The following is a 25,651-nucleotide window of genomic DNA, read 5'->3' on the forward strand; positions in this document are numbered from 1 at the left end:
GAACATCTAGTACTACTGTCTCCAAGGGAACAGCTAGTACTACCGTCTCCAAGGGAACATCTAGTACTACTGTCTCCAAGGGAACATCTAGTACTACTGTCTCCAAGGGAACATCTAGTATTACTGTCTCCAAGGGAACAGCTAGTACTACTGTCTCCAAGGGAACAGCTAGTACTACTGTCTCCAAGGGAACAGCTAGCACTACTGTCTCCAAGGGAACAGCTAGTACTACTGTCTCCAAGGGAACAGCTAGTACTACTGTCTCCAAGGGAACAGCTAGCACTACTGTCTCCAAGGGAACAGCTAGTACTACTGTCTCCAAGGGAACATCTAGTACTACTGTCTCCAATGGAACAGCTAGTACTACTGTCTCCAAGGGAACAGCTAGCACTACTGTCTCCAAGGGAACAGCTATCATTACTGCCATACATGGCACATTCATTTTACACTCTTTTTCTCCTTCTTTCTATTTTTATAGAAACTGTAACGGATCTCGTCCTCCTCTTCTGAGGAGGAGTAAGGATCGGACCAAAGCGCAGCGTGGTAAGTGTTCATGATGATTTTAGTTAATGAAAGCACTGAACACTGAATCAAAACAATAAATGATGACATGAATTTACCAAACCGAAACAGTACCGTGTGGCCCAAACACTCACACAGAAACAAACACCCACAAACCAAAAGTGAAACCCAGGCTACCTAAGTATGATACTCAATCAGAGACAACTAACGGCACCTGCCTCTGATTGAGAACCATACTAGGCCGAACACAAAAAACAACATAGAAAAACAAACACAGACTGCCCACCCAAACTCACGCCCTGACCAATACTAAAACAAATAATAAAATAACAGAACTACGGTCAGAACGTGACAGAAACTATATTATCATGACCTCTTAATGATGAAGGTATGTTGAGAAACTCATCCACATACAGCACATTGGGGGGGGGGGGGGGGGTAGAAGCACTGATTTGAGTTCTAAACCCATCAGGGAACGTTCTGCTCATTCAGTCTTGGCTCTGAACAGACAGTTTACCGTATGTGTCATGGACAGTTACTAAGGATGACTCTCAAACAGCATTTGATGTGCTCCTTTGTCCTCCATGTTATAAACGGAGGTGCTACGCTAGCACACAACTTCCTCGGAGTTGTTAGTGTTATTTTAACATGTTCCTCTGCATAGCTTGGGAATAGTTCACTTTTTTTTTCACAGACTTGCTGTCATTCCCATTGAAAACTGTGCACTGGGGGTTGACAAAGCACAGCCTGCAATGACTTCCATGCATTAATTTTACCTTTATCTAACTAGGGAAGTCAGTTAAGAACACATTCTTATTTACAATGACGGCCTAGGAACAGTGGGTTAACTGCGTTGTTCGGGGGTAGAAAAACAAGCTTGCTTGCAGAGCTGAGGGTAAGAGGGGAACATCTTGGTCGCTGTGTGCTTAAAACTTGTTGAGAGGGGGAGGCAAGAGAGGAGACTCTCATACAGTTCACTATGTTCTTCCTCACATTGGTCATTATGGTTCTACCTCATACTGGTCATTATGGTTCTACCTCATACTGGTCATTATGGTTCTACCTCATACTCGTCATTATGGTTCTACCTCATACTGGTCATTATGGTTCTACCTCATACTGGTCATTATGGTTCTACCTCATACTGGTCATTATGGTTCTACCTCATACTGGTCATTATGGTTTTACCTCATACTGACCATGATGTTCTACCTCATTCTGGTCATTATGGTTCTACCTCATACTGTTCATACTGGTCATTATGGTTCTACCTCCTCCTGTTCATACTGGTCATTATGGTTCTACCTCATATTGGTCATTATGGTTCTACCTCATACTGTTCATACTGGTCATTATGTTTTTAATTTAATTTATTTTACCTTTATTTAACCAGGTAGGCCAGTTGAGAACAAGTTCTCATTAACAACAGCGACCTGGCCAAGATAAAGCAAAGCAGTGTGACAAAAACAACAACACAGAGTTACACATAAACAAACGTACAGTCAATAACACAATAGAACAAAAATAAAAATCTATTTACAGTGTATGCAAATTTAGAAGAGTAGGGATGTATGTAATCAATAGGCCACAGAGGCTAAATAATTACCATGTATTATTAATACTGGAGTGATCGATGATGCAGATGACGATGTGCAACAGATTTCTACCTTGTCAGCTTGGGGATTCGATCTAACAACCTCTCGTCACCTCTCGCCCAACGCGCTAACCATTAGGCTACCCTGCCACCATCAAGGAATTGCAGCATATTCTAAGCTATAGAAAATTTACCCCACCCGTTTTAACCCTTAAGCTACCGACTGGGGTCATTTTAACCCAGAGGGTTATTTTTTATCAAAGTCCACAGGTGGTTTATTCAAGTATTCCCATTTTTCATGATTTTGACAATCAACTTGTTCTGAACAAATCCAAATCATTGGTTGGTGTTTCAATACGGACTTTTCAAAATTATTGTAATTTGGAGTCAAAAACACTGAATTCTGCCTATAGTAACTTGATGAATAATTACTGTGCTTGAATCTAAGTTTCTCCGGAGACATAAATACAAGTTACCTATACCACCAGAGGGTGGAGCGGGACCTGTATCATATAGACAGATCATCTGCTGTATCTCCCCCATGTGGTTTTCTACACCAAGTACTGTATCACAAATGTTTTACAAGCTTTTCGCTACACCCGCAATAACATCGGCTAATGTGACCGATCAAATTAGATTTTATTTGATCACTGTGTACAAAAAAAAACAGCCTGTGCATGTAAAAATCTACCAAAACAATTCGTAGAACTGCAATACAGAACTCTGATAGGCCCATGAAACTACGTAAAGAGCATCTGGAAAGACAGATGACCTGCGGAGGTGGACCACCTTATTTAATCGCCCTGGGTGCGACGTGCACAAAATCAAAGTTACCTCAGGTAGACATGTGCTTAGTTGCAGTCAAAACAGAACATACAAGTCTGTTAGTGGTATGAATACTCTGTATAACTGTAATACAGAAACCAGTGCTTTATTATACCCCCCCAATAAATAATATTTTCTATGATTGTCACGGCTTTCTTCCTGGGAAGGTGAGGAGGACCAAAACGCAGCGTGGTTATAGTTCCTGGTTCTTTAATAAGAGACACTTCACATGAACTAACTACAGAACAATAAACGTAAAAAAAAACAAAACAGTCCTAACTGGTGCAGAAAACACAAAGACAGGAAACAATCACCCACAAAATACCCACAGAATATGGCTCCCAATCAGAGACAACGATAAACACCTGCCTCTGATTGAGAACCAATCCAGGCAACCATAGACGTACCTAGACACCTAAAAGAACACAACCCCATAAATCTACAAAAAAAACCTAGACAAGACAAAACACATAAATCACCCATGTCACACCCTGGCCTAACCAAAATAATAAAGAAAACAAAGATAACTAAGGCCAGGGCGTGACAATGACAGAAATACTAGGATTCCTAGAATTTCCCGCAGTATTCTACATGTGGAACTTGTTATGGTTTTCTGGGTGCTGTACCATGTAGTTTGAATGGCTTTCTGAAGCACGTTGCCATAGCTCCTGGGCCACTAATATTGTTTCCCTAACAGCGATGCTAATACTGGCTGTGGGGTAAATTCATAAAGAAAACTATAAACATATTTTTGGACAATGTCTTTCAAGATTACTTTATAAAGTGAATTATATCACTTTTTGTCAATAAAATTACACATAAGTTGACAAAAGTTGTATTTACTTAGATTCTTATAACTAAATCATACTACAGTCGAATTATAGGAAATTGTCTTTTTAGTGCTAATGTAGTTTGCCTTATGATGTTTTGATGAGATTTATAATTAAAATTTTTTACTCAAGAGTTTCTCCTTAATTAAAGGTCTAAATTACTCCAGTTGGTAATCAATGTAATGCGAAAATATGTTGGCAGCTTTAAGGTTAACATTCTTGTTTTTTTTTTCTGGTAGCCATTTTTATTTTGAATTTAAGACAGCAATAGAGAGAATAAATACAGCAAATGTAAAAAAATACAACAAAACAAAAAGTTGAGTATCCAGGCTCCCGTCCATCACCATCAAACTCATTAACTCAACATGATTTAGTACAAACCCACAGTAGGTACAGTACATACATCACGCACCACACACTGACTGAGTGAGCTCCCCTTCTCCCTACTCTCTCTGTTTCATAACCAACGCTTAATTTAGATCTGTCTCTCTCGTTTCGCTCTGATAATTAGCCCATAAAACATGTCAGGCTCACATGAGTGGCCAGATATTGTATGCATCCCAAATTGTACTTCACTCCCTATGTAGTGTAGTGCACTACTTTATACCAGAGTCCTATGAGCCCTGGTCAAAAGTAACGCCCTATAAAGGCAACAAGGTGCCATTTTGGACACAGACAGTGTTTAAGAGCAATCGTTGAGCAGAAATCCTGTGAAACCATCTGTTCCTGGGTGTACAGTCACTCTGCCACGGCTCAAACACCTCCCTGTGACATCACACGCAGAGATCTAAAGGAGGAGAACCGCTCCAACTCTAATCAGTCGTCTACTAATACGGAACGCCGTGTCAGGACCCTCGACCGCACCCACAGTATAACACCCAGCCTTTCATTTAAAGACATTTCATATCAACAGATGCTGCACCCGTCCAACCAGCTCTTCACTGACTTCATAACATGTACTGAAAGAGGAAAACAAAATTATTTATTGATCAGAGTAAACTTAGTTTCTTCCATTACTAGTCCCTGGTGATGATGATGATGATGATGATGATGATGATGATGATGTGTTGTGGTGGAGCTGAGTACATGTGAACATGCCTCCCAACATCTCAGGGGAAGAAGAGAGGAAGTGATGGTTTGCTGTGGGTCTTCATGAATATGTATCATGTACGTGTCTGTGGGTCTTCATGAATATGTATCATGTACTTGTCTGTGGGTCTTCATGAATATGTACCATGTACGTGTCTGTGGGTCTTCATGAATATGTATCATGTACTTGTCTGTGGGTCTTCATGAATATGTACCATGTACGTGTCTGTGGGTCTTCATGAATATGTATCATGTACTTGTCTGTGGGTCTTCATGAATATGTACCATGTACTTGTCTGTGGGTCTTCATGAATATGTATCATGTACTTGTCTGTGGGTCTTCATGAATATGTACCATGTACGTGTCTGTGGGTCTTCATGAATATGTACCATGTACTTGTCTGTGGGTCTTCATGAATATGTATCATGTACTTGTCTGTGGGTCTTCATGAATATGTACCATGTACTTGTCTGTGGGTCTTCATGAATATGTACCATGTACGTGTCTGTGGGTCTTCATGAATATGTACCATGTACGTGTCTGTGGGTCTTCATGAATATGTACCATGTACTTGTCTGTGGGTCTTCATGAATATGTATCATGTACTTGTCTGTGGGTCTTCATGAATATGTATCATGTACTTGTCTGTGGGTCTTCATGAATATGTACCATGTACTTGTCTGTGGGTCTTCATGAATATGTATCATGTACGTGTCTGTGGGTCTTCATGAATATGTACCATGTACGTGTCTGTGTAAGAAATGAATGGATGCATATGAGTGTGTAGGCTATTCAATATACTGAATATATTGAATATACTGTATGTGTGTTTGTGTGTGTATGCTTGTGTGTGTGTGTGTGTGTGTGTGTGTGTGTGTGTCCATGTGTGTGTGTGTCCATGTGTGTGCACAATTTTGTGTGCACTCCATAACTGTGTTACTTTGATTAGGATAGATCTGAGTCTCACTCACTCTGTGGTTTGTAGCCCACTGAGTGCTAACAAGTCCACAACTAATTCCTAGATTACTAGCTCTCCAGGAGAGGAGAGCTGAGGGCAGAGAGGAGGAGAGGCTGAGAGGAGGAGAGACACAGAGATATAGGTGTACTTCCTAACTCAGTTGCCGAAGAGAAAGGAAACTGCTCAGGGATTTCACCATGATGCCAACGATGACTTTAAAACAGTTTAATGTTTGCTATAGGAGAAAACTCAGGATGGATCAACAACATTGTAGTTACTCCACAATACTAACCTAAATGACTGAATGAAAACAAGGAATCCTGTACAGAATACAAGTATTCCAAAACATGCATCATGTTTGCTGTAAGGATCTAAAGTAAAACTGCAAAAAATGTGGCAAAGGAATCAACTTTAAATCCTGAATACAAAGCATTGTGTTTGGGTCAAATCCAAAACCCATCACTGAGTACCACTCTTCATATTTTCCAGCATGGTGGTGGCTGCCTCATGTTATGGGTATGCTTGTTATCGACAGGGATGTATTTATCTTTTTAAATTGTGGAGGGGGGGGGGGGGGGGGGGGGGTAAAAAAAAACTGGAATACAGCTAAGCACATGCAAAATGCTAGAGGAAACCCTGGTTCAGTTTGCTTTCCAACAGACAATGGGAAACATTCACCTTTTAGCAGGACAATTACCTAAAAGCACAAGGCCAAATATACACTGGAGTGGTTTAACAATATAGCATTGAATGTTCCTGAGTGGCCTAGTTACAGTTTTTACCTTAAATTGGCTTGAACATCTATGGCAAAACTTCAAATGTCTGTCTAGCAATGATCAAGAACCAAGAACTTCACAGAGCTTGAATAATTGTTAAAATAATGATGTGCAAATAGTGTACAATTCAGATGTGAGAGACCTACCTTGAGAGACTCACAGCTGTAAACACTGCCATAGGTGATTCTTGATTTTTATATTTAATTTGCAATACTTTTTCAAAGCAATATTAAAACATGTTTTCACCTTGTAGTTATGGGGCATGGTGTGTAGCTGGGTGAGAAAATATGTGTTTAATTAATTCATTTTGAATTCAGGCTTTAAAACAACAGAACGTGGAATAATTCAATGGGAATACTTTCTGAAAGCATTACATGTTGGTCTACTGGTACATCAAACAATGTCTATGCAGGTTGTTTAGGATTCAAAACTTCTCAATCCTCCTCTTCAAATAATGAATATAATAAACAGCACCAGTCAAAAGTTTGGACACACCTACTCATTCAAGCGTTTGCCTTTATTTTTTGTTTACTATTTTCTATATTGTATAACATTAGTGAATACATTAGCACAATGAAATAACACATATGGAATCATGTAGTCACCAAAAAAAGGTGTTAAACAATTCAAAACATATTTTAAATTTGAGATTGTTCAAATAGCCACCCTTTGCCTTGATGACAGCTTTGAACACTCCTGGCATTCTCTCAACCAGCTTCACCTGGAATGCTTTTCCAACAGTCTTGAAGGAGTTCCCACAGACGCTGAGCACTTGTTGGCTGCTTTTCCTTCACTCTGCGGTCCAACTCATCACAAACCATCTCAATTGGGTTGGGTTTGGATGATTATGGAGGCCAGGTCATCTGATGCATCACTCTCCTTCTAGGTCAAATAGTCCTTACACAGCCTGGAGGTGTGTTGAGTCATTGTCCTGTTTAAAAACAAATGATAGTCTCTTAAAAAAATACATATTTTGATTTGTTTAATTCTTTTTAAGGTTACTACATGATTTCATATGTGTAATTTCATAGTTTTGATGTCTTCACTATTATTCTACAATGTAGAAAATAGTAAAAATAAAGAAAAACCCTGAAATGAGAAGGTGTGTAAAAACCTTTGACTGGTACTGTATGTTGCAACTAGTACTCATGTCCATGACGTCATTACACACACACACACACACACACACACACACACACACACACACACACACACACACACACACACACGCACACACACACACCTTGTACAATCATATCAGAAAACAGATGAAAAGGTTATTATACTTAGCATTGTTACATATTATTATGATTTGAGTTATGACTTTACATCCTGTGACTTGCCATGTATCTTAAATCCTTAGGCTGTTGTCATGTCTCCCTGGGCGGAAGTCATGTCTCCTCAGGCTGTAGTCATGTCTCCTTAGGCTGTAGTCATGTCTCCTTAGGCTTTACTCATGTCTCCCTGGTGAATGCTTGACTTCACATCCATTTCTGTCCATGAGTCTAGTCAGTGTTGCTCACTGCAAAAATAACTCAAACCCCTGGACTCCCTGAAGGACACATTAGCCTCTGTGTTGCAGAGGTACTGTACACGGAGAGCATTATGGAAAACAACCACTAATGTCTCTGTGGAAAATGACTAAAAGAGGACTTGTTTTTTGTGGGTTCCTCAATTGGAGTCATGTAATTTTAGTTTGAAGCAAATAAAAAACAACGTTTTAGATTGTTCTCATGTCATCGTTGGTCCATTCAGCAGATTAAACCTTTTCATGGTGACCTTCTCTATTTAATGCTGGTACACTGAGATGATCTTTCTGTGGCAATGCAGCCGAGGATTATATATACACGCATACGTCCATATCTAATGTTTAATTCATGACGTATGATGATGATGGACTATGGAAAGACGACTGTGGACACCAAATAATAATGTAGAATACCAGCTTCTCAGATGGACATAAAAAAATATATGTTTATTTTTCTTCATTTCCTGTCATTAGGGAAACCTAGAGGATCTGTTGTATGGCCGAGGCAGTCTGCAGAGCAAACAATCTGGTCTGTGTCTCTGGTCTGTGTCTCTGGTCTGTGTCTCTGGTCTGTGTCTCTGGTCTGTGTCTCTGGTCTGTGTCTCTGGTCTGTGTCTCTGGTCTGTGTCTCTGCTCTGTGTCTCTGGTCTGTGTCTCTGGTCTGTGTCTCTGCTCTGTGTCTCTGCTCTGTGTCTCTGGTCTGTGTCTCTGGTCTGTGTCTCTGCTCTGTGTCTCTGGTCTGTGTCTCTGGTCTGTGTCTCTGGTCTGTGTCTCTGGTCTCTGTCTCTGGTCTGTGTCTCTTGTCTGTGTCTCTGCTCTGTGTCTCTGCTCTGTGTCTCTGCTCTGTGTCTCTGGTCTGTGTCTCTGGTCTGTGTCTCTGGTCTGTGTCTCTGGTATGAATATATTTGGTTTGGTATAGTTGAGAGACACCCTGTTCTATGCCTGTCATTGTGTCTGTTTAAAAACTTCTAAAAATCGATGTCCACGCCCCCTGCGGAAATCCTATTAGCATAATACAAAAATCCCAATAAAAATCTGTCCGTTTAAGCGAGAGATATATTGATCCAACATATCCGCCAATGTTTCGCATCTGCGGCAGACCATGAGACAATCCCGAAAACTGGGTAATCTCACAAAATCATCAGTAGCGTCCGGACTTTTGGCCTAGAGAGTAATATGGCCCTGTAGAAAGGTGAGACTCTCAAAAACAAGTACATGGTTGTTCTTGGCTGTTCTTCTCTAGGATGCCCACAGGCCTTTCAAGAACCGTCTGATCATCCCCCGGTACAAGTAGAAAAACAAAATGAAAGTATTTATGGACACTGTTTAGTGCCAAAAATAAGGGGTTAAATATATGTAAAAAAAACAAAAACAAACAACTAATAATATTTCTGGATCTTTCTTATATCGCTCTAATATAGGGCAGACACTTCAGAACAAACTCCCTTTGATTTTTTGACGGGGACAATCTGCTGTTCCATGTAGTGAATCTGTTAGCCCTGTCTAAGCCGTGGGAGGGGGGATCTAACAGACTCACTACATGGAACAACAGATAGATCCCACCTCCCACGGCTTAGACAGGGCTATCTGTTGTTCAATGTAGTGAATTTGTTAGCTGTTGTGCTGTAGGTTTCCTAGAGGGCAGGTAGTTTGACAACGGTGATGTGTTGTGCAGACCGCACCACCCTCTGGAGAGCCTTACGGTTGTGGGAGGTGCAGTTGCCGTACCAGAATGTGATAAAGCCCGACAGGATGCTCTTGATTGTGCATCTCTAAAAGTTTGTCAGGGTTTTAGATGACAAGCCAAATTTCTTCAGCCTCCTGAGGTTGAAGAGGTGCTGTTGCACCTTCTTCACCATGCTGTCTGTGTGGGTCGACCATTTCAGTTTGTCTGTGATGGGTACGCCGAGGAACTTAAAACTCTCCAATTTCTCAACTGCTGTCCCATCGATGTGGATAGGGGGGGTGCTCCCTCTGCTGTTTCCTGAAGTCCACGATCATCACCTTTGTTTTGTTGACGTTGGGTGAGAGGTTGTTTTCCTGAAACCACACTCCGAGTGCCCTCACTTCCTCCCTGTAGACTGTCTAGTCATTGTTGGTAATCAAGCCCACTACTGTTGTGTCGTCTGCAAACGTGATGATTGAGTTGGAGGCGTGCATGGCCACACAGTTGTGGGTGAACAGGGAGTATAGAAGGGGGCTGAGCACGCACTCCCTCTCCCTCTGTGTGTGATTGTGTGGTTGGAGACAGGTGTGCTGGAGACAGAGCAGATCCCTACCAGCTGCAACTCGTTCCATAATCAAGACCTCTACAAACACTCAGTCCTGCCACTTCCACTCTGCCAGATCGTAATCTCTGCTCAGTCAGATCATGATTCTAGTCATTTATTATTACTCAATATCCTGTTACTCTGCTGTGCCTGTTTCCCTGCCTGACACCGTTTATCCTCTCATTGCAGTTACCACTCTGTCTCTGGCTCCTGTCTCCTGTTCCACATCTCACCACCCAACTACCTTGCTCTGGATTTTACTCACCACCACTACCTTGGATTCCCCTAAGGACCTGTTTACTCTGTTCTACTCAGCCAAATCCAACCTCAGTCACCGCATCTGGTTTTTCTACAACTCATCCGAGCTTCCCTGGATCTGCACTCCATATCTCCCTGTGTGACAATAAATATTTGGTTCATTCATCCCTGTTTTCACATCTGAGTCTGCTCTTGGGTTACCCTGTGTCGCTCCGCATAACATTGAGGCAAGGGACAGCACCTGTGCAAGCTACTTTTGCGACTTTCTAAAATCATCAGTAGCCTGTAGTCATATCATTCAGCCTGTAGTCACATCATTCAGCCTGTAGTCACATCATTCAGTATGTAGTCACATCATTCAGCCTGTAGTCACATCATTCAGCCTGTATTCACATCATTCTGCCTGTAGTCACATCATGCAGCCTGTAGTCACGTCATTCAGCCTGTAGTCACGTCATTCAGCCCGTAGTCACATCATTCAGCCTGTAGTCACATCATGCAGCCTGTAGTCACGTCATTCAGTATGTAGTCACATCATTCAGCCTGTAGTCACATCATTCAGCCTGTAGTCACATCATTCAGTATGTAGTCACATCATTCAGCCTGTAGTCACATCATTCAGCCTGTAGTCACATCATTCAGCCTGTAGTCACATCATTCAGCCTGTAGTAACGTCATTCAGCCTGTAGTCACGTCATTCAGCCTGTATTCACGTCATTCAGCCTGTAGTCACATCATTCAGCCTGTAGTCACATCATTCAGCCTGTAGTCACATCATTCAGCCTGTAGTCACACCATGCAGCCTGTAGTCACATCATTCAGCCTGTAGTCACATCATTCAGCCTGTAGTCACATCATTCAGCCTGTAGTGACATCATGCAGCCTGTAGTCACATCATTCAGCCTGTAGTCACATCATTCAGCCTGTAGTCACATCATACAGCCCATATTTTTTTTGATTTCTGCAATATTGTAAGGTTTGTTTCATTCACAACTAAAGTTTCCAAACAAATGATCCCTTTTCTGCTCAACGCAGCCACTTTAAATGTAGATGTCCCAAAGCTGTGCATCAGCAGATTGTTACCTTGAGGTACTAAATATGTTCATGTTAATTAACAGCCAATTACCGTGAGACCGGCAGGCTTTTCCATGACATTAACCGGCTGACAAGATTTCATGACCGCCACAGCCCTAGTCTTACCTTCTTTGAATTGTCTCTCAGTCTCTCTTTCTCCATCTCTCAGTCTTTCCATCTCTCCATCTCTCAGTCTTTCCATCTCTCCATCTTTCCTTCTTTAGGTTGGGGAAGGTCTGGCTTCGACTACCAGACAATTACCAGTCTTTCCCTCAGTCACATCATGGAGCCACATCATTCAGCCTGTAGTCACATCATTCAGCCTGTAGTCACATCATTCAGTGTGTAGTCATATCATTGAGCCTGTAGTCAGATCATGGAGCCTGTAGTCACATCATTCAGTATGTAGTCACATTATTCAGTATGTAGTCACATCATTCAGTCTGTAGTCACATCATGCAGCCTGTAGTCACGTCATTCAGCCTGTAGTCACATTATTCATCCTGTAGTCACATCATTAAGCCTGTAGTCACATCATTCAGCCTGTAGTCACATCATTAAGCCTGTAGTCACATCATTCAGCCTGTAGTCACGTCATTCAGCCTGTAGTCACATTATTCAGCCTGTAGTCACATCATTCAGCCTGTAGTCACATCATTCATCCTGTAGTCACATCATTCAGCCTGTAGTCACGTCATTCAGCCTGTAGTCATATCATTCAGCCTGTAGTCACATCATTCAGCCTGTAGTCACATCATTCAGCCTGTAGTCACATCATTCAGCCTGTAGTCACATCATTCAGTATGTAGTCACATCATTCAGCCTGTAGTCACGTCATTCAGCCTGTAGTCACGTCATTCAGCCTGTAGTCACATCATTCAGCCTGTATTCACATCATTCAGTATGTAGTCACATCATTCAGCCTGTAGTCACATCATTCAGCCTGTAGTCACATCATTCAGCCTGTAGTCACATCCTTCAGCCTGTAGTCACATCGTTCAGCCTGTAGTCACATCATTCAGCCTGTAGTCACATCATTCAGCCTGTAGTCACATCATTCAGCCTGTAGTCACATCATTCAGCCTGTAGTCACATCATTCAGCCTGTAGTCACATCATTCAGCCTGTAGTCACATCATTCAGTCTGTAGTCACATAATTCAGCCTGTAGTCACATCCTTCAGCCTGTAGTCACATCATTCAGCCTGTAGTCACATCATTCAGCCTGTATTCACATCATTCAGCCTGTAGTCACATCCTTCAGCCTGTAGTCACATCATTCAGCCTGTAGTCACATCATTCAGCCTGTATTCACATCATTCAGTATGTAGTCACATCATTCAGCCTGTAGTCACATCATTCAGCCTGTAGTCACATCATTCAGCCTGTAGTCACATCATTCAGCCCATATTTGTTTTGATTTCTGCGACATTGTAAGGTTTGTTTCGTTCACAACTAAAGTTGATCAACTTTTCTGCTCAACGTAGCCACTTTAAATTTACATGTCCCAAAGTTGTACATCAGCAGATTGTTACCTTGAGGCGCTAAATATGTTCATGTTAATTAACAGCCAATTACCGTGAGACCGGCAGGCTTTTCCATGACATTAACCGGCTGACAAGATTTCATGACCGCCACAGCCCTAGTCTTACCTTCTTCGAATGGTCTCTCAGTCTCTCTTTCTCCATCTCTCAGTCTTTCCATCTCTCCATCTCTCAGTCTTTCCATCTCTCCATCTTTCCTTCTTTAGGTTGGGGAAGATCTGGCTTCGACTACCAGACAATTACCAGTCTTTCCCTCAGTCACATCATGGAGCCTGTAGTCACATCATTCAGCCTGTAGTCACATCATTCAGCCTGTAGTCACATCATTCAGCCTGTAGTCACATCATTCAGTATGTAGTCATATAATTGAGCCTGTCGTCACATCATGGAGCCTGTAGTCACATTATTCAGTATGTAGTCACATTATTCAGTATGTAGTCACATTATTCAGTATGTAGTCACATCATTCAGTATGTAGTCACATCATTCAGCCTGTAGTCACATCATTCAGTCTATAGTCACATCATTCAGCCTGTAGTCACTTCATTCAGCCTGTAGTCACATCATTCAGTCTGTAGTCACATCATTCATCCTGTAGTCACATCATGCAGTATGTAGTCACATCATTCAGCCTGTAGTCACATCATTCAGCCTGTAGTCACATCATTCAGTATGTAGTCATATCATTGAGCCTGTAGTCACATCATCCATCCTGTAGTCACATCATCCATCCTGTAGTCACATCATTCAGTCTGTAGTCACATAATTCAGCCTGTAGTCAAATCATTCAGTCTGTAGTCACATCATTCAGCCTGTAGTCACATCATTCAGTCTGTAGTCATATCATTCATCCTGTAGTCACATAATCAGTATGTAGTCACATCATTCAGCCTGTATTCACATCATTCAGCCTGTAGTCACATCATTCAGCCTGTAGTCACATTATTCAGTATGTAGTCATATCATTGAGCCTGTAGTCACATCATGGAGCCTGTAGTCACATTATTCAGTATGTAGTCACATTATTCAGTATGTAGTCACATTTTTCAGTATGTATTCATATCATTGAGCCTGTAGTCACATCATGGAGCCTGTAGTCACATTATTCAGTATGTAGTCACATTATTAAATATGTAGTCACATTATTCAGTATGTAGTCACATCATTCAGTATGTAGTCACATCCTTCAGCCTGTAGTCACATCATTCAGCCTGTAATCACATCATTCAGCCTGTAGTCACATCATTCAGCCTGTAGTCACATAATTCAGCCTGTAGTCACATCATTCAGCCTGTAGTCACATCATTCAGCCTGTAGTCACGTCATGCAGCCTGTAGTCACATCATTCAGCCTGTAGTCACATCATTCAGCCTGTAGTCACATCATTCAGCCTGTTGTCACATCATTCAGCCTGTAGTCACATCATTCAGCCTGTAGTCACATCATGCAGCCTGTAGTCACATCATTCAGCCTGTAGTCACATCATTCAGCCTGTAGTCACATCATTCAGCCTGTAGTCACATCATTCAGCCTGTAGTCACATCATGCAGCCTGTAGTCACATCATTCAGCCTGTAGTCACATCATTCAGCCTGTAGTCACGTCATTCAGCCTGTAGTCACATCATGCAGCCTGTAGTCACATCATTCAGCCTGTAGTCACATCATTCAGCCTGTAGTCACGTCATTCAGCCTGTAGTCACATCATTAAGCCTGTAGTCACATCATTCATCCTGTAGTCACATAATTCAGCCTGTAGTCACATCATTCAGCCTGTAGTCACATCATTCAGCCTGTAGTCACATCATTCAGCCTGTAGTCACATCATTCAGCCTGTAGTCACATCATTCAGCCTGTAGTCACGTCATTCAGCCTGTAGTCACATCATTAAGCCTGTAGTCACATCATTCAGCCTGTAGTCACATCATTCGGCCTGTAGTCACATCATTCAGCCTGTAGTCACGTCATTCAGCCTGTAGTCACATCATTAAGCCTGTAGTCACATCATTCAGCCTGTAGTCACATCATTCAGCCTGTATTCACATCATTTAGCCTGTAGTCACATCATTCAGCCTGTAGTCACATCATTCAGCCTGTAGTCACATCATACAGCCCATATTTCTTTTGATTTCTGCAATATTGTAAGGTTTGTTTCATTCACAACTAAAGTTTCCAAACAAATGATCCCTTTTCTGCTCAACGCAGCCAGTTTAAATGTAGATGTCCCAAAGCTGTGCATCAGCAGATTGTTACCTTGAGGTACTAAATATGTTCATGTTAATTAACAGCCAATTACCGTGAGACCGGCAGGCTTTTCCATGACATTAACCGGCTGACAAGATTTCATGACCGCCACAGCTCTAGTCTACCTTCTTCTAATAGCCTCTCAGTCTATTTTTCTCCATCTCTCAGTCTTTCCATCTCTCCATCTCTCAGTCTTTCCATCTCTCCTTCTTTAGGTTGGGGAAGATCTGGCTTCGACTACCAGACAATTACCAGTCTTTCCCTCAGTCACATCATGGAGCCACATCATTGAGCCTGTAGTCAGATCATGGAGCCTGTAGTCACATCATTCAGTATGTAGTCACATTATTCAGTATGTAGTCACATTATTCAGTATGTAGTCACATTATTCAGCCTGTAGTCACATCATTCAGTGTGTAGTCATATCATTGAGCCTGTAGTCACATCATGGAGCCTGTAGTCACATTATTCAGTATGTAGTCACATTATTCAGTATGTAGTCACATCATTCAGTATGTAGTCACATCATTCAGTATGTAGTCACATCATTCGGTCTGTAGTCACATCATTCAGCCTGTAGTCACATCATTCAGCCTGTAGTCACATCATTCAGCCTGTAGTCACATCATTAAGCCTGTAGTCACGTCATGCAGCCTGTAGTCACATCATTCAGCCTGTAGTCACATCATTCAGCCTTTATTCACATCATTCAGCCTGTAGTCACATCATTCAGCCTGTAGTCACGTCATGCAGCCTGTAGTCACATCATTAAGCCTGTAGTCACGTCATTCAGCCTGTATTCACATCATTCAGCCTGTAGTCACATCATTCAGCCTGTATTCACATCATTCAGCCTGTAGTCACATCATTAAGCCTGTAGTCACGTCATGCAGCCTGTAGTCACATCATTAAGCCTGTAGTCACGTCATTCAGCCTGTAGTCACATCATTCAGCCTGTATTCACATCATTCAGCCTGTATTCACATCATTCAGCCTGTAGTCACATCATTCAGCCTGTAGTCACATCATTCAGCCTGTAGTCACATCATTAAGCCTGTAGTCACGTCATGCAGCCTGTAGTCACATCATTAAGCCTGTAGTCACGTCATTCAGCTTGTAGTCACATCATTCAGCCTGTAGTCACATCATTCAGCCTGTAGTCACATCATTCAGCCTGTAGTCACATCATTCAGCCTGTAGTCACGTCATTCAGCCCATATTTGTTTTGATTTCTGCAATATTGTAAGGTTTGTTTCATTCACAACTAAAGTTTCCAAACAAATGATCCCTTTTCTGCTCAACGTAGCCACTTTAAATGTAAATGTCCCAAAGCTGTGCATCAGCAGATTGTTACCTTGAGGCGCTAAATATGTTCATGTTAATTAACAGCCAATTACCGTGAGACCGGCAGGCTTTTCCATGACATTAACCGGCTGACAAGATTTCATGACCGCCACAGCTCTAGTCTACCTCCTTCTAATTGCCTCTCCGTCTCTCTTTCTCCATTTCTCATCTCTCCATCTTTCCTTCTTCAGGTTGGGGAATATCTGGCTTCTTCGACAAGACTATTACCAGTCTTTCCTTTTCCTTTGCCTCTCATTTTTCATTCAAATGTCAATAAAACAATGATTGGGTTGTTTTGACAAACCTCTGATCTATATCATTCCAACTCTAAACGACAAGAAGCTTAGACAATAACAATGCATTAGTGATGTGTCTGCAAACTGTTATAGCCCAGCGAACAATACATAGAACACAGATGACAACAATGTCAAGAGAAATTTAGACACGTGTGTCCCATTACACAGAGTAAAAAAAACAACCTCATAGGCCATTTTAAGTACTCACATAGGTAATTGGTTTCAATGGTACAGCTAGAGTCCACAGTGGTTAATATGGTCCATCTAGAGTCCACAGTGGTTCGTATGGTCCATCTAGAGTCCACAGTGGTTCATATGGTCCATCTAGAGTCCACAGTGGTTCGTATGGGTCCATCTAGAGTCCACAGTGGTTCGTATGGTCCATCTAGATTCCACAGTGGTTCATATGGCCCAGCTAGAGTCCACAGTGGTTTGTATGGTCCATCTAGAGTCCACAGTGGTTCATATGGCCCAGCTAGAGTCCACAGTGTCCTCTAATTCCACCCCTGGTCTTTGACAATGTCGATCCCCACGGTAGTGTCCTCAATGGAAAATGCCTTGATGGACTCTTCATCCACGCCCTGAAAAACTTGTAAATCATACACAATGAGTCATTTATCAGTGAAGTGTTTACAGTTAGGGGACTCTAGATTGCAAAAAAAATTAAGTATAGCTCATGATGCACATGAGCATGATACTGTCATGTACTGTCATGTTGTCTTGTCTCTGTCCTTTCCCTTCACCCTGTCTCCCTCTGCTGGTCGTGTTAGGTTACCTTTTCTCCCCCGCTTTCCCCCAGCTGTCCCTTGTCTCCTCTAACTACCCATTCACCCCGTTCCCCACCTGTTCCCTTTTTCCCTCTGATTAGGTCCCTATATCTCTCTCTGTTTCTGCTCCTGTCCTTGTCGGATTCTTGTTTGTTTGTGTCATTCATGCCTGAACCAGACTGTCGTCATGTTTGCTGTAACCTTGTCCTGTCCTGTCGGAATCTGCCGGTCCATCTGAGCCTACCTGTGTGTGGTAATTAAAGAAGCTCTGTTTAAGTTGATTCGCTTTTGGGTCCTCATTCACGCACCGTAACAGAAGAATCCGACCAAGAATGGACCCAGCGACTTCGGATCCTCTCCACTCAGCCGTCGAGATCCAGGGAGCGATGCTAGGCAGACACAAGCAGGAATTGTCTGCTGCTCGACATGCCGTTGAGACCCTGGCCACCCAAGTCTCCAACCTCACAGAACAGGTTCACCATCTCCGCCTCGATCCACCGGCCACTTCCAGGGCTTTCGAATCTCCGGAGCCCAGAATCAATAACCCGCCGTGTTACTCTGGGGAGCCCACTGAATGCCGCTCGTTCCTCACCCAGTGTGATATTGTGTTTTCTCTCCAGCCCAACACTTACTCCAGGAGAACTGCTCGTGTCGCCTACGTCATATCTCTCCTTATTGGACGGGCTCGTGAGTGGGGCACGGCAATCTGGGAGGCAAGGGCTGAGTGTATTAACCAGTATCAAGACTTTAAGGAGGAGATGATACGGGTTTTTGATCGATCTGTTTTTGGGGAGGAGGCTTCCAGGGCCCTGTCTTCCCTATGTCAAGGCAATCGATCCATAACAGACTACTCTATTGAGTTTCGCACTCTTGCTGTCTCCAGTGGCTGGAACGAGCCGGCCTTGCTCGCTCGTCTTCTGGAGGGTTTCCGCGCAGAGGTAAAGGATGAGATTCTCTCCCGGGAGGTTCCTTCCAGCGTGGATTCCTTGATTGAACTCGCTATTCGCATTGAGCGACGGGTTGATCTTCGTCACCGAGCTCGTGGAAAGGAGCTCGCGCTCTCCGTCGCCTCCCTCTCCGCATCACTACCATCTTCCTCTGCCGGCTCGGGTGCTGAGCCCATGCAGCTGGGAGGTATCCGCATCTCGACTAAGGAGAGGGAACGGAGAATCACCAACCGCCTCTGTCTCTATTGCGGTTCCGCTGGTCATTTTGTCACTTCATGTCCAGTAAAAGGCCAGAGCTCGTCAGTAAGCGGAGGGCTACTGGTGAGCGCTACTACTCCTGTCTCTCCTTCAAGATCCTGCACTACCTTGTCGGTCCATCTACGCTGGACCGGTTCGTCAGCTTCCTGCAGTGCCTTAATAGACTCTGGGGCGGAGGGCTGTTTTATGGACGAGACCTGGGCTCGGGAACATGACATTCCTCTCAGACAGTTAAAGGAGCCCACGGCCTTGTTCGCCCTGGATGGTAGTCCTCTCCCCAGGATTCAGCGTGAGACGCTACCTTTAACCCTCACTGTTTCTGGTAATCATATTGAAACCATTTCTTTTTTAATTTTTCGTTCACCTTTTACACCTGTTGTTTTGGGCCATCCCTGGCTAGTTTGTCATAATCCTTCCATTAATTGGTCTAGTAATTCTATCCTCTCCTGGAACGTCTCTTGTCATGTGAAATGTTTAATGTCTGCTATCCCTCCTGTTTCCTCTGTCTCTTCTTCACAGGAGGAGCCTGGTGATTTGACAGGGGTGCCGGAGGAATATCACGATCTGCGCACGGTGTTCAGTCGGTCCAGGGCCACCTCTCTTCCTCCACACCGGTCGTATGATTGTAGTATTGATCTCCTTCCGGGAACCACCCCCCCCCGGGGTAGACTATACTCTCTGTCGGCTCCCGAACGTAAGGCTCTCGAAGATTATTTGTCTGTAGCTCTTGACGCCGGTACCATAGTCCCCTCCTCCTCTCCCGCCGGAGCGGGGTTTTTTTTTTGTCAAGAAGAAGGACGGGTCTCTGCGCCCCTGCATAGATTATCGAGGGCTGAATGACATAACAGTGAAGAATCGTTATCCGCTTCCTCTTATGTCTTCAGCCTTCGAGATCCTGCAGGGAGCCAGGTTTTTCACTAAGTTGGACCTTCGTAACGCTTACCATCTCGTGCGCATCAGGGAGGGGGACGAGTGGAAGACGGCGTTTAACACTCCGTTAGGGCACTTTGAATACCGGGTTCTTCCTTTCGGCCTCGCTAACGCTCCAGCTGTCTTTCAGGCATTAGTCAATGATGTCCTGAGAGACATGCTGAACATCTTTGTTTTCGTTTACCTTGACGATATCCTGATTTTTTCACCGTCACTCCAGATTCATGTTCAGCACGTTCGACGTGTCCTCCAGCGCCTTTTAGAGAATTGTCTTTTTGTGAAGGCTGAGAAGTGCACTTTTCATGCCTCCTCCGTCACATTTCTCGGTTCTGTTATTTCCGCTGAAGGCATTAAGATGGATCCCGCTAAGGTCCAAGCTGTCATTGATTGGCCCGTCCCTAAGTCACGCGTCGAGCTGCAGCGCTTTCTCGGCTTCGCGAACTTCTATCGTTGTTTCATCCGTAATTTCGGTCAGGTGGCAGCTCCTCTCACAGCCCTTACTTCTGTCAAGACGTGCTTTAAGTGGTCCGTTTCCGCCCAGGGAGCTTTTGATCTCCTCAAGAATCGTTTTACATCCGCTCCTATCCTTGTTACACCTGACGTCTCTAGACAGTTCGTTGTCGAGGTTGACGCGTCAGAGGTGGGAGTGGGAGCCATCCTTTCTCAGCGCTCCCTCTCTGACGACAAGGTCCACCCATGCGCGTATTTTTCTCATCGCCTGTCGCCGTCGGAACGTAACTATGATGTGGGTAACCGCGAACTGCTCGCCATCCGGTTAGCCCTAGGCGAATGGCGACAGTGGTTGGAGGGGGCGACCGTTCCTTTTGTCGTTTGGACTGACCATAGGAACCTTGAGTACATCCGTTCTGCCAAACGACTTAATGCGCGTCAGGCGCGTTGGGCGCTGTTTTTCGCTCGTTTCGAGTTCGTGATTTCTTATCGTCCGGGCTCTAAGAACACCAAGCCTGATGCTTTGTCTCGTCTCTTCAGTTCTTCAGTAGCCTCCACTGACCCCGAGGGGATTCTCCCTGAGGGGCGTGTTGTCGGGTTGACTGTCTGGGGAATTGAGAGGCAGGTAAAGCAAGCACTCACTCAAACTCCGTCGCCGCGCGCTTGTCCTAGGAACCTTCTTTTCGTTCCCGTTCCTACTCGTCTGGCCGTTCTTCAGTGGGCTCACTCTGCCAAGTTAGCCGGCCACCCTGGCGTTCGGGGTACGCTTGCTTCCATTCGCCAGCGTTTCTGGTGGCCCACCCGGGAGCATGACACGCGTCGTTTCGTGGCTGCTTGTTCGGTCTGCGCGCAGACTAAGTCCGGTAACTCTCCTCCTGCCGGCCGTCTCAGGCCGCTTCCTATTCCCTCTCGACCGTGGTCTCACATCGCCTTAGATTTTGTCACCGGACTGCCTTCGTCAGCGGGGAAGACTGTTATTCTTACGGTTGTCGATAGGTTCTCTAAGGCGGCTCATTTCATTCCCCTTGCTAAGCTTCCTTCTGCTAAAGAGACGGCACAAATCATCATCGAGAATGTTTTCAGAATTCATGGCCTTCCGTCAGACGTCGTTTCGGACAGAGGTCCGCAATTCACGTCTCAATTTTGGAGGGAGTTTTGCCGTTTGATTGGGGCTTCCGTCAGTCTCTCTTCCGGCTTTCACCCCCAGTCTAACGGTCAAGCAGAACGGGCCAATCAGACTATTGGTCGCATCTTACGCAGTCTTTCTTTTCGCAACCCTGCGTCTTGGTCAGAACAGCTCCCCTGGGCAGAATACGCCCACAACTCGCTTCCTTCGTCTGCGACCGGGCTATCTCCTTTTCAGAGTAGCCTCGGGTACCAGCCTCCGTTGTTCTCATCTCAGTTCGCCGAGTCCAGCGTCCCCTCCGCTCAGGCTTTTGTCCAACGTTGCGAGCGCACCTGGAAGAGGGTCAGGTCTGCACTTTGCCGTTATAGGGCGCAGACTGTGAGAGCTGCTAATAAGCGTAGAACGAAGAGCCCTAGATATTGTCGCGGTCAGAGAGTTTGGCTCTCCACTCAGAACCTTCCCCTTAAGACGGCTTCTCGCAAGTTGACCCCGCGGTTCATTGGTCCATTCCGTATCTCTCAGGTCATTAATCCTGTCGCAGTGCGACTTCTTCTTCCGCGATATCTTCGTCGCGTCCACCCGGTCTTCCATGTCTCCTGTGTTAAGCCCGCTCTTCGCGCCCCCGCTCGTCTTCCCCCCCCCCCCCCCATCCTTGTCGAGGGCGCACCTATCTACAGGGTCCGTAAAATCTTGGACATGCGTCCTCGGGGCCGTGGTCATCAGTACCTAGTTGACTGGGAGGGGTACGGTCCTGAGGAGAGGAGTTGGGTTCCCTCTCGGGACGTGCTGGACCGTGCGCTGATTGATGATTTCCTCCGTTGCCGCCAGGTTTCCTCCTCGAGTGCGCCAGGAGGCGCTCGGTGAGTGGGGGGGTACTGTCATGTACTGTCATGTTGTCTTGTCTCTGTCCTTTCCCTTCACCCTGTCTCCCTCTGCTGGTCGTGTTAGGTTACCTTTTCTCCCCCGCTTTCCCCCAGCTGTCCCTTGTCTCCTCTAACTACCCATTCACCCCGTTCCCCACCTGTTCCCTTTTTCCCTCTGATTAGGTCCCTATATCTCTCTCTGTTTCTGCTCCTGTCCTTGTCGGATTCTTGTTTGTTTGTGTCATTCATGCCTGAACCAGACTGTCGTCATGTTTGCTGTAACCTTGTCCTGTCCTGTCGGAATCTGCCGGTCCATCTGAGCCTACCTGTGTGTGGTAATTAAAGAAGCTCTGTTTAAGTTGATTCGCTTTTGGGTCCTCATTCACGCACCGTAACAGATACAGACGTAAACAAATCAAGACTGGAGTCCTTTTAAGTGTCAACTTAATCAAGAACTGCTGGTAATATTTGAACACTGCCTATTACAAGGCTAAAATTAAGTGGTTCTTGCTAAGATTTCGATCATATTTAAATGACATTTGAGATGTAGCCAATTTGATCACTGTATTCAGAATTCATGCAAACAAACAAAAAGACATGGAGTATTTAATCTGAATGATACAATTCTGGAAGAAAAACAAGAAGTGCATCTAATCTAATGAAATACGATTGAAGACAGAGGAGATGACACAGTAATAGAATAGCTAGTGATAGAATATGACGGAGGACAGAGGAGATGACACAGTAATAGAACAGTTAGTGATAGAATATGATAGAGGACAGATGAGATGACACAGTAATAGAATAGCTAGTGATAGAGTATGATAGAGGACAGATGAGATGACACAGTAATAGAATAGCTAGTGATAGAATATGATAGAGGACAGAGGAGATGACACAGTAATAGAATAGCTAGTGATAGAATATGATAGAGGACAGAGGAGATGACACAGTAATAGAATAGCTAGTGATAGAATATGACGGTGGCACGGAACAGGAGAAGGAGAGAAAGACAAAGGTAGGAAGAAGGAAATCTATTAACTATTAACTATCTATCTTCAATCTATTAACATACCACATACTCCTGAACAATGTTTTCTGGGTCTTTACCCATGTACACACACACCACCGTTATGACGCGCTCTCGTCCGACATCTATGTTGCTATTCTAAGAAAATGTATGATTTTATTTAAAAAAAAATGTATTTATATATTTAGGTCTTATTTTGAAGTCAACTTTTGGTGTAGAACCACATATCAATGTGTCTTTTGAAGCAGAAGGAATTATTACATAGGTACCATGATTCATATGAGTCTTCTGCCCAGCTGTCCTCCTCCTCCTCCTCCTTTAGAACAACGTCTGCAGGTTATCTGAGTGTATATTACGTTGAGAAAGACATGTGGACTGGAGTGGGGTTGTGGCGATTCTCTTAAACTCAGCATTGACCTGAGAATAGTAGTTAAAACAAATTCAATTTTAAAAACTGCAGAAAGGAGAATAGACTGGAGATGATCTAAAGGGAGAGAAATAACTAGGCAGTCGGCACAAATGGTGTTAACTCTGAATAAGGCTCACTTATGTGGCAAGCTGAGGGGAAACGATCTAATACCTTCCGCCAACAAATCCCAGATGACATACCGAATAGATCGACAATAAGACAAGCATGGCTAATTCACCTCAATGATTTCAAAGAGCGCAGGCCATCTTGCCATGAAGCCCTCTACCATCTTGCCATGAAGTCCTCTACCATCTTGCCATGAAGTCCTCTACCATCTTGACATGAAGTCCTCTACCATCTTGCCATGAAGTCCTCTACCATCTTGACATGAAGTCCTCTACCATCTTGCCATGAGTGCGTCACGGACAACTTCTTGTCTCCTGTACGCAAACGTCTTCTCCATGTTGATCTTCACTGTCTCTCTGTTGTTCCTTTTCTTCACATCGGACAGTAGAGCTTTCCGCATGTCCTCGAGGCTCTCTTCTGTTTCTCCCGAGGGATATGTGGGGCAAAATTTAGCCTATGGGTGGCAGGTAGCCTAGTGGTTAGAGTGTTGGGCTGGTAACCGCAAAGGTTGCTGGATCAAATCCCTGAGCTGACAAGGTAAAAATATGTTGTTCTGATCAAGGCAATTAACCCACTGTGCCCTAGTCAGCTGTCATTGTAAATAGGAACTTGATCTTAACTGACTAGATAAATAAATAAAAATTAGTACTTCTGCTCTGTCTGTCTTTTTAACAACGTAAAGCCACTCTTGACTTCCCTGCAGGTTTGTGCTTCAAGGACTTTATCACTACCTCTGGACGTCCCAGTCTTCTCAGGACGACTGCGATTGTTTGCCAGTTTTGTATTTCAAACTGGGTTTTCCTTCCTCCACATACAGTGAAGGAATACTTCTCGGTCATTGTAACCTTCTGTTGAGTGGACTTTGGTGCACAATTACGGCGTTCCAGATGTGTATGGACGGTCAGTGTACATGGGTAGCGGATCGTACGAGGTTCCAGATGTGTATGGACGGTCAGTGTACATGGGTAACGGATCGTACGGCGTTCCAGATGTGTATGGACGGTCAGTGTACATGGGTAACGGCTCGTACAGCGTTCCAGATGTGTATGGACGGTCAGTGTACATGGGTAACGGCTCGTACAGCGTTCCAGATGTGTATGGACGGTCAGTGTACATGGGTAACGGATCGTACGAGGTTCCAGATGTGTATGGACGGTCAGTGTACATGGGTAACAGCTCGTACGGCGTTCCAGATGTGTATGGACGGTCAGTGTACATGGGTAACGGCTCGTACAGCGTTCCAGATGTGTATGGACGGTCAGTGTACATGGGTAACGGCTCGTACAGCGTTCCAGATGTGTATGGACGGTCAGTGTACATGGGTAACGGCTCGTACAGCGTTCCAGATGTGTATGGACGGTCAGTGTACATGGGTAACGGATCGTACGGCGTTCCAGATGTGTATGAACGGTCAGTGTACATGGGTAACAGCTCGTACGGCGTTCCAGATGTGTATGGACGTTCAGTGTACATGGGTAACAGCTCGTACGGCGTTCCAGATGTGTATGGACGGTCAGTGTTCATGGGTAACAGCTCGTACGGCGTTCCAGATGTGTATGGACGGTCAGTGTACATGGGTAACAGCTCGTACGGCGT

At 44.2% G+C, this 25,651-nt stretch overlaps 1 long non-coding RNA gene across 1 annotated transcript; it reads right to left on the bottom strand.

The window, feature by feature from the left end:
- Nucleotides 1-7,092: 7,092 nt before the first annotated feature.
- LOC149984726 (uncharacterized) lies at nt 7,093-24,004 on the bottom strand. The gene is made up of 4 exons (XR_016494886.1): nt 23,790-24,004; nt 17,358-17,738; nt 10,659-10,786; nt 7,093-7,526 (listed from the first exon to the last, which is right to left on the bottom strand). It is a non-coding gene; the product is annotated as an uncharacterized LOC149984726 (long non-coding RNA).
- Between the last annotated feature and the right edge of the window lie 1,647 nt (nt 24,005-25,651).

This window comes from Oncorhynchus mykiss, chromosome 3 (assembly GCF_057628025.1).
Source record: "Oncorhynchus mykiss isolate SJ-2025 chromosome 3, ASM5762802v1, whole genome shotgun sequence".
Taxonomy (NCBI): domain Eukaryota; kingdom Metazoa; phylum Chordata; class Actinopteri; order Salmoniformes; family Salmonidae; genus Oncorhynchus; species Oncorhynchus mykiss.